This window comes from Chlorocebus sabaeus, chromosome 4, assembly GCF_047675955.1.
Source record: "Chlorocebus sabaeus isolate Y175 chromosome 4, mChlSab1.0.hap1, whole genome shotgun sequence".
Classification (NCBI taxonomy): domain Eukaryota; kingdom Metazoa; phylum Chordata; class Mammalia; order Primates; family Cercopithecidae; genus Chlorocebus; species Chlorocebus sabaeus.
The window spans coordinates 42,571,553-42,589,139 of NC_132907.1; the positions used below are offsets into that span (position 1 = coordinate 42,571,553).

The 17,587-nt window shown below is 37.1% G+C and overlaps 1 pseudogene; it reads left to right on the forward strand.

The window, feature by feature from the left end:
• The first annotated feature begins 2,768 nt into the window (after positions 1-2,768).
• Positions 2,769-16,918, forward strand: LOC119622483 (mortality factor 4-like protein 2; annotated as a pseudogene).
• The last annotated feature ends 669 nt before the right edge of the window (positions 16,919-17,587 follow it).

Genomic DNA, 17,587 nt, shown 5'->3' on the forward strand with positions numbered 1-17,587 from the left:
GAGCAAAGATTTGGATGCTATTAAAATTAATCCCAACTGGACTATTTTAGGTTAATATGTTAACTGTAATCCCCAGGGCAACTAAGAAGAAAATAACTTAAAAACTGTGTAAAAGAAATAAGGGAATTACTATGGTACACTAAGAAATATAAATTTAACAAAATTAAAACAATAATAGAAAAATAGAGGAACTTTCCTTAGACTATATACAAATATTAACTCAAAATGGATCACAAACCTAAATATAAGAGCTAAACGTATAAAACCGCTTAATAGAAGCATAGTATTAAATCTTAATGACCTTGGGTTAAGCAGTGGTTTCTTAGATATAACACCAACAACACAACCCACATGATTGCAGAAAATATTTTCTAATCATAAATCTGAGAAGCATCTAGTACCTAGAATATATAAAGAACCCTTATACCTCAATGATTAAAAAAACTCCAACAGATAACCCAATTTAAAAATAAATAAATGCTATATATACACCTTTCTACAAAGAAGGGAGGAAACTGACCAACAAGCACATGAAAAGATACTCAACATCATTAATTACTGGGAAATTCAAATCAAAATCACAATGAGATATCACTTCACATCTACTATGGTGGCTATGAGACAGTAACAAGTGTTGACAAGGATGTTAAGAAATTAATACTCTCCTAGATTGCTGGTGAAATTGTAAACAGTGCAACTAGTTTAGAAAACAATCAGTTCCTCAAAGGATTAAACATCAAGTTATCTTATGACCCGGAAATTTCACTTTTAGGTTTATACCTAAGAGAATTGAAAACCTATATCCACACAAAAACTTCTACACCAATGTCAAAGTAGCATTATTTATAGAATTGAAGCTAAAGGTTTATCTAAAGGTTTATCAGCTAATGAATGGACAAATAAAATGTGGCATACCCACACAACAGAATACTGTTCAGCTATAAAATGGAGTAAGTACTAATATATGGGTGAACCTTGACAACATTAAGCTAAGTGAAAAAAGCCAGACACAAGAGGCTACATACTGTGTGATTCCATTTATGAAAAGCCCAGAATAGGCTAATCTGTAAAGAAAAAAAGTAGATTTGTGGTTTTCAGGAGCTAGAGGGAAGGGGAAATTGGTAATGACTGTTAATATGTAAGAGGTTTCTTTTTTTAGGGTGAGGAAAATGTTCTAAAATTAAATAGTTGTGATGGGACACAACTCTGAATATACTAAAAAACACTGAATTATATAATTTAAAAGGGTTAATTTTATATTATATAATAAATATTTTATTAAAAATATACCCTGCAAATAAACTGTAGGTGACTGTAGGTGGTGGGTGAGGATCAAGAGGCCTAGTCTACATGAGTAGTAGTAAAATTAATGAAGTAGTAAAATTATTCCTTTTTAAACTTTTGGTAAAACTGATTAGCTTATGTGTCTACACTGGCATATTAGAAATAATCAGTGATTCACAATCACTGCCTATCATGCTTTTCAGTAATGTGTAGAAATTTTATAGTAGAAGAGCGTGATTGTAAATTTTAGTCTAAAATATTCTACAGTAATTTGGCTGCTATGCATGTAAATGTAGAAAAATTAAAAGATCTTCTTTTTTAAATTTTCAACTTGGTACATATAAAAATTCTAGAGAACAACATGAAGTACTATACCAGCAATGAATACAAAACAGAAAAAACTACTAGAGTTCTTCAAGATAAATAGCCTTTGGTTATTTAAATGATAATAGTTCATTTACTATTTGGTTGAGGCACTGGTTCAATAATACCTACTAATTAGAAGAAAGTGCTAGAGAATATAAAACTTTTCCAGAATATCTCCATTGAGCACAAAAATTTTAAGGCATTTGCCTAAAGTAGACAAGAAACCAGAAAGTATAGAGAGTATTCAGTGGGAACGAGTTCTAGATATGAATGAGAATGTGGCAAAGTGGGCCACATAGAGAAGCACCTTCTCCATTTGCTTTCAGCTCTGTGGTTGAATCAATGATGATAATAAGTATTCTAATGAATTAGGTGCCCCCAAACTGAAAACAAAAAGAAATACTGGAAGTAAAATCCCAAGAAGTAGGCAACTCCTAGTGGTCTGTAATTGTATTAGTCCCTTTTTACACTGCTATAAAGATACTACCTGAGACTGGGTAATTTACAAATAAAAGAGGTTTAATTGACCCAAGGTTCTGCATGGCTGGAAGGGTCTCAGGAAACTTGCAATCATGGGAGAAGGTGAAGGACAAGCAAGCACCTTTTTCAGAACATGACAGGAGAGAGAGAGAGTGAAGGGCAAACTGCCACTTTTAAAATCATCAGCTCTCATAAGAACTTCCTCACTATCACAAGAATACCATGGGGGAAACTGCCCCCATCATCCAATCACCTTCCACCAGTTCCTTCCCTCAACATGTGGGGATTACAATTTGAGATGAGATTTGGGTGGGGACACAGAGCCAAACCATATTAATAATTAACTCCAGTTTCTTATATTAAGAATTATTCCAACCCTTATTTATTAAGCAATTAAATGGAATTCAGAGTTGACAAAATGAAGTAGAGAGACTTGAAGTGACCTCATATTCCAGGAGAGGTCTGAAGATTTTCTTATAAGTGCAAAAATATACTTGGCTGTTCTTTATTGGATTGTGTCTCCTACTTCATCTTTCCAGACCATCCCAGAAGATCTATAATATTCCATCTGGGAAATCACCAGAAGATCTTGGAAGGAAAAGAAGGAAGATTGTTGGTTGGAATAAAAACAAGGTTGAATGCATTCCAGAAAGCAGGGTTCTCAAACTTGTGGACAACAATCTGCAGAAGGCAGCTTTAAAAAACCAACTAGAAGCAACATGCAGAGAAGTAAGATATGATGTGAGGGAACTCCTGAAGAAAAAAGACAACTGATACACAGCAGAAAAATCTTGAACTAGCTCTCCCGGTAAGATAGGGGGGTCACTCTGTAGAGAACATTCCTTCAGGATCTGTGAGGAAGACCAGAAGGAACAAGCAGAAGACTCCTGGAAACAAAGATGGTGGCAGTACCAGTGAAGCACTTCAGCCCCCTCAGTAAAAAGAGCCCTGGCAGATCTCACTGTTGAAAGAGAGGAAGTATTTAAGAGTGAAGATTCCTGAAGAATTAAAACCATGGCTTATGGAGGACTAGGACTTTCTTATCAGGCAGAAGCAGCCATTTCAACTTACTGCTAAGGAAAAGGTAGGTACAATTCTGGAAGAGAATGCAAACTGCAAGAAATCTCAGGGAACCATCGATAATAGGCAAAATGTGGTTAATAACATGGCAGGAATTAAACAATATTTCACTGTGATGTTGGGCACTCAGCTGCTCTACAAATTTAAAAGGTCTAAGTATGCTGAAATACTCTTGGCTCACCCTGATGCACCCGTGTCCCAGGTTTACGGAGTACCACACCTACTGAGATTATTGTAAGAATTAGAGAAATGTTGGCCTATACAACCCCTGATGAGAAGAGCCTTACATCTGGTAAATGATTCTGTATCTCTGTTTACTGCCATTAATTACAAAGTGGCTTTTGCTTAGTGCCACTGCAAAGCCCTGTGCGGGTCTACACACCACTCATTCTTATCTGTCTGGTATCTGGAAACATTTTTTGTTCTTAGCCTTTTTCTTGTAAGATTGATGTTCTTTAAAATTATTAATGTATAATAGGGCTAATTGTTAATGTATAACAGGGCACAGTTTGTTTTCTGTGCTGTTTTAAACAGAAAATAAAAGAAGTGTAAGCTCCTTTTCTCATTTGAAAGTTGCTACACAGTGTATACAGTAATTAGAAGAAAGAAGAAACATTCAGTAGAACATTTTATTGCCTAGTCGACAACAGTGCTTGAATGCTGGTGGTTCTATTTCTTTGATACTACACAATTTTCTAATATGTGTTAATGCTATGTGACAAAATGCCCTGATTCCAAGTGTCAAAGGTTCAACTTAATGTGTATACCCCAAAATCCATGCTTTTTTTTTTTTTTTTAATGGTTGTTGAAGTAAAACAGCTCATCCTCTGCAAGTCCACCTATGTTGTTCCTTAGGCATTCTATCTTTGCTCAAATTATTGAAGGATGGTGGCTTGTTTCATGGTTTTTGTATTTGAGACTAATGAACATTCTAACATGATAAAGGCAATTATTATTGTGTAGCCATGGTTTTCTGAAAAAAGATATTTTAGAAATTATATTTCATATCTTAAATAAAATTTGTTTCTACATTTCAAAGCCAAAAAACACCCCAATCAAGTCAGCAAATTAAAAGTCAGTTTGGTTGTGTCCTAACATTTAAAATACACACATGACTGTTAGTGTACACACACACACACACACACATACCCCTCAGTACATAATCCCCACAATATGGCAATGGTCTATGCAGAATCACAAGATGAGGTTATTTAAAAATGCTCACCTATTTAGTATGAATCTTTGCAATATTTCACTCTTTTTCTTCCTTTAGTGACTTTATATTACAGGTTCATAGGCTTCTAAGTAATATTATCTTTCACCATTGTTTGAAAAGATTTAGTCTCTTTCCAAATTTAAGAAGTTACTAAGTTCATAAGAAGTTATGAAGTTCATAAAGTCTCACAGAAAAAAATAATTATTATACGCATGGCATTTTATAATTAATTTAGAATTTGTTCCATTTATCGTTATATTTGAATTCAGCATTCCCATTAGGAAGGCTAGGTAGATAGCCTAGTTTTAAGAAATTCAGAGCAACATAATAAATAGAATTGCTATGACTGAAACCCAAATCTGGAAATTTTTTGTATATATATATTTTAAATTCTCTGTACCCACAATCTAGGAACATTTTAAAGATCATTTTTTAGATAATTTACACTACGCTGATATTTTAATTCTTGTCTGTTTGTAGTAAATATACACAAAATATCAAAATAAATCTCTAGGACACATCTGTTTCCTGTTCATTGTGCACATCATGTTATAAGCTTTTGGAATGAAAATTGACATTTGAAAACCACAAGAAATGACAATAGCAGCAGCGATGATGTTTTTCAGCTCTCACTGCTAATGTGGGAACTGATTATTTATTTCAAAAGCTTTTATAAAATAAAGCATACCTTGAATATATTCAGCTAGGAAATAAATCTTGAAATTATATGGTTACCAGGAACAGTAAATTAGAGTTTCAATAAATAACACAGTGATTTTCTTAAAAATGCTAAACATTTCTTAAATTCTTTCCCGGGTTGTTTTTGTTAATTTTAAGATGATGTCAAAAGTTTATACCCATATGTGTGCAACATATATACATATATTATTCTTTCTTTTAGGTAACGCAGTGGTTAAAGGACCAGAATGCATTCCTAAATAGGTGTACATTTTAAAATAATCTTATATGATGAGCAAGTTGCCAACTTTTGATTTGGAATAAAGTTTGTTGAAGTTTGCCTTTAGATCTTAACTAGCTAAATTAAGATAGCTTAAATTAAGAAATTAGGAAATCTAAATTAATTTAGATTTTTTTTTTAACACTTTAAAAGGTCTAATTTAAGGACTTGAAATTTAGAATTCTTTAGATGAGGAAACATGCCTAACATTACCTTATTTGAAATGGAATCTTTAATATTTAAACACATATCAGACATCAAGGACTAAAAAAAAATATACTAAGGCAAAGAAGAAATTATCTTTATTTCCTTTCCTCTCTCTTCCTTCCCTTTCTCATTTCCTTCAAGGGAAAGTTTCTGCAGCCTTTGACTCTTTTTTTGTAGAAATCAAAGGTCCTTCCCTAGGAATGAGGTCTCCCTGGTCACACAGATAAACATTTGCATATATATACACACACACATATATACACACACACATATATTTATACATATATACATATATACACACACATATATATGCATGCATGCGTATATGTATTTACCTCCCACTCTGTCAGTCATGTCCCAGAAGGTATTAAAAGTTATAACAGCAGGAGTTTGGGGAACATGAAATAAAGGAGATGTTTACTGAGGTGTACACAGATCAGAGGAAACCAGCAAACCATCTTGAGTCACCAACTCTTTGCACCCCCAGACCTCAAGGTGCAAAGGAAGGAGCTAGCATTACCAGTGAGAACTGAGTCTTGAAAGGGAGTGGATATCCAATAGAAGCTGTCTTTGTGGAAGGGGGCAGTCAGTGGGTTGAGATGGGGGAGGGTAAAGTTGTGTACAGGGTTAGAGGGAGCTAGGCAGGGCATAAGAAATGTTTGACATCTTTCTTTTTCTGCCCTCCAATATCCTGCCAGTGGCTCCCACTGGCCTAAGCTTCCAGGGGGCAAGGGGATCCCATCCATAGGGATCAGTCCTCCTGCAACACAGAGCTGGGTGGAAAAGGGTCCAGAATGGATCTAGGGGAGCAGTGGCAGCAAATGGAAAATAACCAACCCCCATCCCCAGTGCTTCATTTTCTCAGTTTGGCTGCCTACTGACCAGGCAAACTAACCTCTCCCAGCTCTGACTGTGTGCTTACATAAGTGACCATTTCTTTATCTGGGGCTACAACATGAAAGCAGGCAAGGTCACCCTCTGTCCTGGCTTTCAAGCCCTAGACCTCATATTATGAATTCTGGTGCTTGGGGGTGTTTTCCAATAGATCTCTCTAAAGTTAGGCTCCCCGTTTCCCAGAGTTAATTGACCAGGATGAGTCAAAGTTAGGACAGTAATCATCTTGAAGGAGAGATCCTGGGGGTTCTTATACAGAACTATGTATTGATTCACTTTCATGGAGACCAGTTATTCTCCCAGAATGACCCTTAACTCAGGTGAGCCACAGTCCTCTCCAGTAACTTCGATTAGATAAGGACTTTGGTTATCATATTGGTTCATACCTCACAGCTAGTAGAAACTCCCCAGAGGTGCTAAGGTACTCTGTGCTCAAAGTATCAGTGTTTGTATTCCAGTTAGACAAGAATTCACCAGGCTAGAAAGATCCTTGTCCAAAACTCCAAAATATTATGTTTCTATAAAATGAAAAAATTTTTATATCAAACTCAATATTCGATCTTGGTTAACACTAGAGGTTCAGAGCATATACACTCTTCAATGTATATATATGAAATAAACTTTTCTATATTACTTTTGTGTATTGCTCTGTTTCTCATTTTAAGAAAGAAACTGTTTTGCTTCAAGATGCTGGAATAGTCCTTAAAAATGTGATCTGTTTGGTGTCATGTAAACATGGGCTAACATGAAGATAATTTAATATTACCAAAACATTGTTAAAGAATCTGATTTTGCCCATGCTTTGAAGGTTATTAAACGCACCTCTCTAAGATATCAGGGAAAAACTGTAGCTAACACATGGAAATTAGCTGCTGCTTTCCACTGAATGACACCATTGATCCAATGTACTGCTGTTAAGCAGAATTAAATTCTTCCAAAATATGGAGAAAATTTTGACTAGAAAATTTGTGATTGCTATTACTACAGTATGTCCTTCTGTAGTTTTAGTCTTAGTCAAATATATAGTGATTTTTGTTTTTGTTTTTGTTTTAGAGATCCAATCTCGCTCTATACCCCAGGCTGGAGGGCAGTAGCGTGGTCTCAGCTCACTGCAACCTCTGCCTCCTGGGTTCAAGCAATTCTCTTGCCTCAGTCTCCTGAGTAGCTGGGACTACAGTAGCCCACCACCATGTCCGGCTAAGTTTTGTATTTTTAGTAGAGACGGGTTTTCGCCATGTTGGCCAGGCTGGATGATAAACTTAAAGAAGAAAACAATTCAATAAGAGAATGCTTCAAACATTCAAAACTTACAAAATAGAGGAAATAAGGACATTAGAATGTTCGCTTTAGAATGAGTGAATGAGCAGCCCTTGAGATTTTACTGCTTGATGGCTCAGAGTACTCAAAATTATCTTGTTTGTTAAAATGTGTATAGAGAAAGATCACGAAATATCAGCTAAAATCTTGTCTTTAAATTCAGATTTTAACTGGATTGTTTACCAACCCAGTGATAAACAATGAGATTCTCTTTTAATTGCTGTGGTAGAGATAGGGGTGGGGACATGGAGACGAGGGTGGGAAATGTTAAGGAAGGGCGGGTTGCCTAGCCAGACAAGTCAAAGGAGGTAGCTGGAGATCAGCACAACCTAAAGGCACCGCAACCTGCTGTGAGGGCACAAAGGAAGGGACAATAACTATTTTTTTCTGAGTAGCAGAACAAAAGGGTTATGAAATGTTATCATGCAGGAATAGGACTCTGAAACCTGGAATTTTGTTTCAGTTGTGAAAACTCTGGGGTCAAGGGGAACACAAATAAAAGAGTGCATTTGTGTCACTGGAGAGAGGCTGAACTACCGGGACAGGGACACAGAGCAGGGAAGAGGGGTGGCACAGAGGCAATCTTGTGCAGAGAGAGTCTGAAGTGGAAGAAGTTCGTTTAAGTGCAGTTTGAAATTGTAATTTAAAACTTCTAAACATATATTCATCTAATCAATAAACTTTTAAATTTGTTTATCACTAGGATCTACCACTTGTTATTCAGGAACCTGCATGCAGTCTTTAGAACAGTGGAGAGAATCAGGGAAGCATGTGCTTTAATTTTTTAACTAATTCACTAAACTAATAAATACTTACAGAGTACCTACTGTATGCAAAGCATTATAAGACCGCCATAAGAAATCACTTAATATCATTTTTTTCTTTAATTTAGTAAGATTTTTTCATGCTAGTATGTGTCTGTTTTAGGTATTTTGTTATATATGCAAAAAGGAAACAATTGTCAATGTGTTTTGTGAAGATAACTTTCCCAGAAAAAAAGCCATGACCTGCTGAAAAAGTTTTGGACTGCCACACTATGACATAAAAACTCAGCCTTGTAAACAAGGATTTCTGGAAGTTTGATATACAAGGGCCTCCACCCATTTTCCTGTCACACAGGATATAATGGCTTCTGTTATAATGTAGTGTGACACTAAATAACTGGAGATCACTGAGTGTGTTACTAATTATTTGGATCACTCAAAAGAACTACATTTACAAGAAATCAAATGACCTTTAGTAGATAGAATGTACTGATGTCAAATTTTTAAAAACCAAGACTATGTTATGAAACTTTTCAGGCATAGAGATTAAAGTTTCACATATGCCAAGACAAGTTTTGTTCTGAAAAACCCAAATTTATGGTTTAGGTTCATATCTAATAATTTTCTTTTTTTATATTATACTTTATGTTCTAGGGTACATGTGCACAACGTGCAGGTTCGTTACATATGTATACATGTGCCATGTTGGTGTGCTGTACCCATTAACTTGTCACTTACATTAGGTATATCTCTAATGCTATCCCTCCCCTCTCTGCCGACCCCAAAACAGGCCCCACTGTGTGATGTTCCCCTTTCTGTGTCCAAGTGTTCTCATTGTTCAATTTCCACCTATGAGTGAGAACATGCAGTGTTTGGTTTTCTGTTCTTGCAATAGTTTGCTGAGAATGATGGTTTCCAACTGCATCCACGTCCCTACAAAGGACATGGACTCTTCCTTTTTTATGACTGCATAGTATTCTATGGTGTGTATGTGCCACATTTTCTTAATCCAGTCTTTCATTGATGGACATTTGGGTTGGTTCCAAGTCTTTGCTATTGTGAATAGTGCTGCAATAAACACACATGTGCATGTGTCTTTATAGCAGCATGATTTATAATCCTTTGGGTATATACTCAGTAATGGGATGGCTGGGTCAAATGGTATTTCTAGTTCTAGATCCTTGAGGAATTGCCACACTGTCTTCCACAGTAGCTGAACTAGTTTACAGTCCCACCAACAGTGTAAAAGTGTCCCTATTTCTCCACATCGCCTCCAGCACTTGTTGTTTCCTGACTTTTTAATGATCACCATTCTAACTAGTGTGAGATGGTATCCTATTGTTGTTTTGATTTGCATTTCTCTGATGGGTAGCGATGATGAGCATTTTTTCATATGTCTGTTGGCTGCATAAATGTCTTCTTTTGAGAAATGTCTGTTCATATCCTTTGCCCACTTTTTGATGGGATTGTGTGTTTTTTTCTTATAAATTTGTTTGAGTTATTTGTGGGTTCTGGATATTAGCCCTTTGTCAGATGAGTAGATTGCAAAAATTTTCTCCCATTCTGTAGGTTACCTGTTCACTCTGATGGTAGTTTCTTTTGCTGTGCAGAAGCTCTTTAGTTTAATTAGATCCCATTTGTCAACTTTGGCTTTTGTTGCCATTGCTTTTGGTGTTTTAGACATGAAGTCCTTGCCCATGCCTATGTCCTGAATGCTATTGCCTAGATTTTCTTCTAAGGTTTTTATGGTTTTAAGTCTAACATTTAAGTCTCTAATCCATCTTGAATTAATTTTTGTATAAGGAATAAGGAATAAGGAAGGGATCCAGTTTCAGCTTTCTACTTATGACTAGCCAATTTTCCCAGCACCATTTATTAAATAGGGAATCCTTTCCCCATTTCTTGCTTTTCTCAGGTTTGTCAAAGATCAGATGGTTGTAGATGTGTGGTATTATTTCTGAGGGCTCTGTTCGGCTCCATTGGTCTATATCTATGTTTTGGTACCAGTAACATGCTGTTTTGGTTACTGTAGCCTTGTAGTATAGTTTGAAGTCAGGTAGCGTGATGTCTCCAGCTTTGTTCTTTTGGCTTAGGATTGTCTTGGCAATGTGGGCTCTTTTTTGGTTCCATATGAACTTTAAAGTAGTTTTTTCCAATTCTGTGAAGAAAGTCATTGGTAGCTTAATGGGGATGGCATTGAATCTATAAATTACCTTGGGCAGTATGGTCATTTTCACAATATTGATTCTTCCTATCCATGAGCATGGAATGTTCTTCCATTTGTTTGTGTCCTCTTTTATTTCACTGAGCAGTGGTTTGTAGTTCTCCTTGAAGAGTTCCTTTACATCCCTTGTAAGTTGGATTCCTAGGTATTTTATTCTCTTTGAAGCAATTGTGAATGGGAGTTCACTCATGATTTGGCTCTCTGTTTGTCTGTTATTGGTGTATAAGAATGCTTATGAGTTTTGCACATTGCATTTGTATCCTGAGACTTTGCTGAAGTTTCTTATCAGCTTAAGGAGATTTTAGGCTGAGACAATGAGATTTTCTAAATAGACAATCATGTCATCTGCAAACAGGGACAATTTGACTTCCTCTTTTCCTAATTGAATACCCTTTATTTCTTTCTCTTCCCTGATTGCCCTGGCCAGAACTTCCACCACTATGTTGAATATTAGTGGTGAGAGAGGGCATCCCTATCTTGTGCCAGTTTTCAAGGAGAATGCTTGAGTTTTTGCCCATTCAGTATGATATTGGCTGTGGGTTTGTCATAAATAGCTCTTATTATTTTGAGATACTTTCCATCAATACCGAATTTATTGAGAGTTTTTAGCATGAAGGGCTGTTGAATGTTGTCGAAGGCTTTTTCTGCATCTATTGATATAATCATGTGGTTTTTGTCTTTAGTTCTGTTTATATGCTGCATTACGTTTATTGATTTGCGTATGTTGAACCAGCCTTGCATCCCAGGAGTGAAGCCCACTTGATCATGGTGTAAAAACTTTTTGATGTGCTGCTGGATTCGGTTTGCCAGTATTTTATTGAGGATTTTTGCATCGAGGTTCATCAGGGATATTGGTCTAAAATTCTCTTTTTTTGTTGTGTCTCTGCCAGGCTTTGGTATCAGGATGATGTTGGTCTCATAAAATGAGTTAGGGAGGATTCCCTCTTTTTCTATTGATTGGAATAGTTTCAGAAGGAATGGTACCAGCTCCTCCTTGTACCTCTAGTATAATTCGGCTGGGAATCCATGTGGTCCTGGACGTTTTTTGTTGGTAGGCTATTAATTATTGCCTCAATTTCAGAGCCTGTTATTGGTCTATTCAGGGATTCAACTTCTTCCTGGTTTAGCATTGGGAGAGTGTATGTGTCCAGGAATTTATCCATTTCTTCTAGGTTTTCTAGTTTATTTGCATAGAGGTGTTTATAGTATTCTCTGATGGTAGTTTGTCTTTCTGTGGGATCAGTGGTGATATCCCCTTTATCATTTTTTATTGTGTCTATTTGATTCTTCTCTCTTTTCTTCTTTATTAGTCTTGCTAGTGGGCTATCAATTCTGTTGATCTTTTCAAAAAACAAGCTCCTGGATTCATTGATTTTTTGAAGATTTTTTGTGTCTCCATCTCCTTCAGGTCTGCACAGATCTTAGCTATTTCTTGCCTTATGCAAGCTTTTGAATGTGTTTGCTCTTGCTTCTCTAGTTCTTTTAATTGTGATGTTAGGGTGTCAATTTTAGATCTTTCCAGCTTTCTCTTGTGGGCATTTAGTACTATAAATTTCCCTCTACACACTGCTTTAAATGTGTCCCAGAGATTCTGGTATGTTGTATCTTTGTTCTCATTGGTTTCAAAGAACATCTTTATTTCTGCCTTCATTTCATTATGTACTCAGGAGTTATTTAGGAGCAGGTTGTTCAGTTACCATGCAGTTGAGCGGTTTTGATTGAGTTTCTTAATCCTGTGTGCTAGTTTGATTGCACTGTGGTCTGAGAGACAGTTTGTTATAATTTCTGTTCTTTTACATTTGCTGAGAAGTGCTTTACTTCCAACTATGTGGTCAATTTTGAAATAATTGTGATGTGGCACTGAGAAGAATGTATATTCTGTTGATTTGGGGTGGAGAGTTCTGTAGATGTCTATTAGGTCTGCTTGGTGTAGAGGTGAGTTCAATTCCTGGATATCCTTGTTACTTTCTGTCTCGTTGATCTGTCTAATGTTGACAGTAGGTTGTTAATGTCTCCTATTATTATTGTGTGGTAGTATAAGTCTCTTTGTAAGTCTCTAAGTACTTGCTTTGTGAATTTGGGTGCTCTTGTATTGGGTGTATATATATTTAGGATAGTTAGCTCTTCTTGTTGAATTGATCCCTTTACCATTATGTAATGGCCTTCTTTGTCTCTTTTGATCTTTGATGGATTAAAGTCTGTTTTATCAGAGACTAGGATTGCAACCCCTGCCTTTTATTGTTTTCCATTTGCTTGGTAGATCTTCCTCCATCCCTTTATTTTGAGCCTGTGTGTGCATCTGCACATGAGATGGGTCTCCTGAATACAGCACACTGATGGGTCTTGACTTTTTATCTGATTTGCCAGTCTGTGTCTGTTAATTGGACCATTTAGCCCATTTACATTTAAAGTTAATATTTTTATGTGTGAACTTGATCCTGTCATTATGATGTTAGCTAGTTATTTTGCTCATTAGTTGTTGCAGTTTCTTCCTAGCCTTGATGGTCTTTACATTTTGTCATGTTTTTGCAGTTGCTGGTACTGGTTATTCCCTTCCATGTTTAGTGCTTCCTTCAGGGTCTCTTATAGGGCAGGCCTGGTGGTGACAAAATCTCTAAGTAGTTGCTTATTTGTAAAGGATTTTATTTCTCCTTCACTTATGAAACTTAGTTTGGCTGGATATGAAATTCTGGGTTGAAAATTCTTTTCTTTAAGAACGTTGAACATTGGCCCCCTTCTCTTCTGTCTTGTCGAGTTTCTGCCGAGAGATCTGCTGTTAGTCTAATAGGCTTCCCTTTGTGGGTAACCCAACCTTTCTCTCTGGCTGCCCTTAACATTTTTTCCTTCATTTCAACTTTGGTGAATCTGGCAATTATGTGTCTTGGAGTTGCTTTTCTCGAGGGTTATCTTTGTGGCGTTCTCTGTATTTCCTGAATTTGAATGTCGGCGTGCCTTGCTAGATTGGGGAAGTTCTCCTGGATAATATCCTGCAGAGTGTTTTCCAACTTGGTTCCATTCTCCCTGTCACTTTCAGGTACACCAATCAGACATAGATTGGTCTTTTTGCATAGTGCCATATTTCTTGGAGGTTTTGTTCATTTCTTTCTACTATTTTTTCTCTGAACTTCTCTTCTCCCTTCATTTCATTCATTTGATCTTCAATCACTGATACTGTTTCTTCCAGTTGATTGAGTTGGTTACTGAAGCTTGTGCATTTGTCATGTAGTTCTCGTGTCATGGTTTTCAGCTCCATTAGGTCATTTAAGAACTTCTCTACATTGATTATTCTAGTTAGCCATTCGTCAAATCTTTTTTCAAGGTTTTTAGCTCCTTTGCAATGGGTTCAAACTTCCTCCTTTAGCTCGGAGAAGTTCGAACATCTGAAGCCTTCCTCTCTCGACTCGTCAAAGTCATTCTCCATCCGGCTTTGGTCTGTTGCTGGCGAGGAGCTGCGTTCCTTTGGAGGGGGAGAGGTGCTCTGATTTTTAGAATTTTCAGCTTTTCTGCACTGCTTTTTCCCCATCTTTGTGGTTTTGTCTACCTTTGGTCTTTGATGATGGTGACGTACAGATGGGATTTTGGTGTGGATGTCCTTTCTGTTTGTTAGTTTTCCTTCTAACAGTCAGGACCCTCAGCTGCAGGTCTGTTGGAGTTTGCTCGAGGTTGACTCCAGACTCTGTTTGCCTGGGTATCAGCAGTGGAGGCTGCAGAAGAGTGAATATTGCTGAACAGTAAATGTTGCTACCTGATTGTTCCTCTGGAAGCTTCGTCTCAGAGGGGTACCCAGCCGTGTGAGGTGTGAGGTGTCAGTCTGCCCTTAGTGGGTAGTGTCTCCCAGTTAGGCTACTCAGGAATCAGGGACCCACTTGAGCAGGCAGTCTGTCTGTTCTCAGATCTCAAACTCCGGGCTGGGAGAAACACTACTCTCTTCAAAGCTGTCAGACAGGGACATTTGAATCTGCAGAGGTTTCTGCTGCCTTTTGTTTGGCTATGCCCTGTGCCCAGAGGTGGAATCTACAGAGGCGGGCAGGCCTCCTTGAGCTGCAGTGGGCTCCACCTATTTCGAGCTTCCTGGCTGCTTTGTGTACCTACTCAAGCCTCAGCAATGGCGAGAGCCCCTCCCCAGCCTTGCTGCCACCTTGCTGTTAGATCTCAGACTGCTGTGCTAGTAATGAGGGAGGCTCCGTGGGTGTGGGACCCTCTGAGCCAGGTGCAGAATATAATCTCCTGGTGTGCCGTTTGCCAAGACCCTTGGTAAAGCGTAGTATTATGGTGGGAGTGACCCGATTTTCCAGATGTTGTGTGTCACAGTTTCCCTTGGCTAGGAAAGGGAATTCCCTTCCCCCTTGTGCTTCCCAGGTGAGGCGATGCCTTGCCCTGCTTCATCTCTTGCTCCATGCACTGCACGCACTGTCCAACATACTCCAGTGAGATGAAACTGGTGCCTGAGTTGGAAATGCAGAAATCACCCGTCTTCTGTGTCACTCACTCTGGGAGCTGGAGGGTGGACCTGTTCCTATTTGGCCATCGTGGAACTGCCACCCTGATAATTTTCTATAAGTCAGAATTAAGAGCTAAGCTCCTGCCTTGCTTAATCCGTGCCTTCTAATATAACTTCTGCTAGAATGAACTGTCATTTAACAGAACTTTTTTTTTTGCTGTGGTGACTTAGTGGGATTATTTTAACCCAGTAGCTTACTCAAATCACATTATATTGTCATTTTACTGAGCTTTAGTTTTGGAACCAAGATTTTACATGCTGTTGATGAATGTATCTACTGCAGTCTGTGTTGTAATTGAGTTCTGGTTTTTGGCCCATCAGTTAATAAGAGAGATTAATTAATCACATTTGTTTTTCTGTTGGCATTGACTAAGTCCACAAGAGTATGGCAGGACTGGGTAGAAATGAAGATTGTTTACCTAACGTGAAATATTTATTTAACACTATTCTGCTAGTTAAGTGACTGCTGGTCTCAGAGAAGAAGATTTGTACACAAAGTTATTAATTTAGTCTTCAGAATTTATTGGGCATCTACTATACCTGAAGCCATTCTTGGGTATTAAATAAGATCAACAAGTCCCTGCCTTCATGAAGTTAATTTTTCTTGTTGTTGGGAGGAGATAAACAATAAATAAATACATAAATACATAAATGGTTAAACATGTCACATAGAAATAATATTACACAAATAATTACAATAGAATAGTGGCCACTTTCATTTGAATTGTCAGAGAAGACATGTATAAAAACAACACTTAATGTGCTTTTTCAGTGAAAAGAAGTCAGCTTTGTGAAGATCACATAAGGATCATCTAAGTTTATCTGAAAAACAAAAACAGAAGTAAACTTAAAATTGTTTAATGTCACAAATTACCCCTTACCCCTCCTTAATGAATGTGTACACCTTTGTTCAAGAAGACTGGTGAATGTGTATAGAGTTTGAGCAAAAGTAATGTTAGAAAAATAACTCCAGGAGCAAGTTGCACAGAAGACGAGTTATTTGTAGAGGCAAATATAAAGTAAAAATGAATTATGGCATGAATATGTGGAGGTTGTAAGAAGAAGAAAAATGTGAAAAAAACAGCGATTCTCTTTTATTTCTCATCTCTCTCTCCTCCAGACCTGAAGATGCAAAGTATTAGCGGATGCATCTTGAACAAATAGCATGTGCTATTTATGTAGGGAGAGGAGGAAACTGTTAGGAGATTCAGGTCACTTTCACCCATAGTTAGTGTTATCATTTTATTTAGAATCTGGAATTGGGTTCTATCTTGTGAAAAGTAACTTTAAAGAATTAAATTGAGTATGTATATCTTAGAGTTAAACATTCTTTAATCAATAAGAATAGGTGAGTAACAATCCAGTTGTATGCTTCCTGACTCTCCTTTCAGAGTGACAATGGATTTCTCTTTTCTTTCCTTTTCTTTTCTTTTATGAGTGAACTAGTATGAAAGTATCAGTTCTTCTTACACTGTGGTTTCTCTATCTTTCGCAGAAGTCTGAATGTGAAGCCGCCAGTGGGCCGTGGCTTCTTAGGTTGCGTTCTCCATCTCAGAGTCACTTAGCTCTTTATAATTGGAGAAAAAAACGCACAGCAATAAATTTGGCTACTAACTGGAATGCTTAAAAGTTAACTACGAAAATCTATGAACCAACTGTTTTCCAATTCTAGTTTGTGGTACATAAGCTGAAATTACACAAAAAAACAAAACAAACAAAAAAAGCAAAGCAAAACAAAACAAAACAGGTGAATTTGGCTCACGTCCAGAGTCAGCACTGTACCAGACCAGTCCAGAACACTTATACCAAGTGTCCAAGCAGAAAAACCATGCCTGGCCTTGAGAAATGGAGTGGAGAATTCATTTGTATGTTGAAAACCTGTAGGTTAAATTTTAAATGTCTGTTTATGAGGATTGTCTGGAATCTAACCTTCCCCAGAAGAAAGGGGGAAAAGAAAGGCATTTCCTTTTTTTAAGCAGAAAAAACCCAAATCTTGCAAAACTCCATTTTAAAACACTCGGCTCCATCTGGTGTGAGGGGTAGTAAAGCATCTTTGTGAAGATTGAATGCATCATATTTTATTGTTCAAATTACCAGTATTTTGCTAAGAAAATGTTTAATAGACTTTATTGTTCCTTTTGAGACAAAATAAATCCATGCTTAATAAAAGTGCAAAAATTAGACAGTAAATAAAAATGAAAATAATGCATAGTCTTGCCATTAAGTGATAACCTCTATTAATAACATTTATAACCTTTAGAACTTTTTCTATGCGAAAGCCAGGTACTGTGGCTCA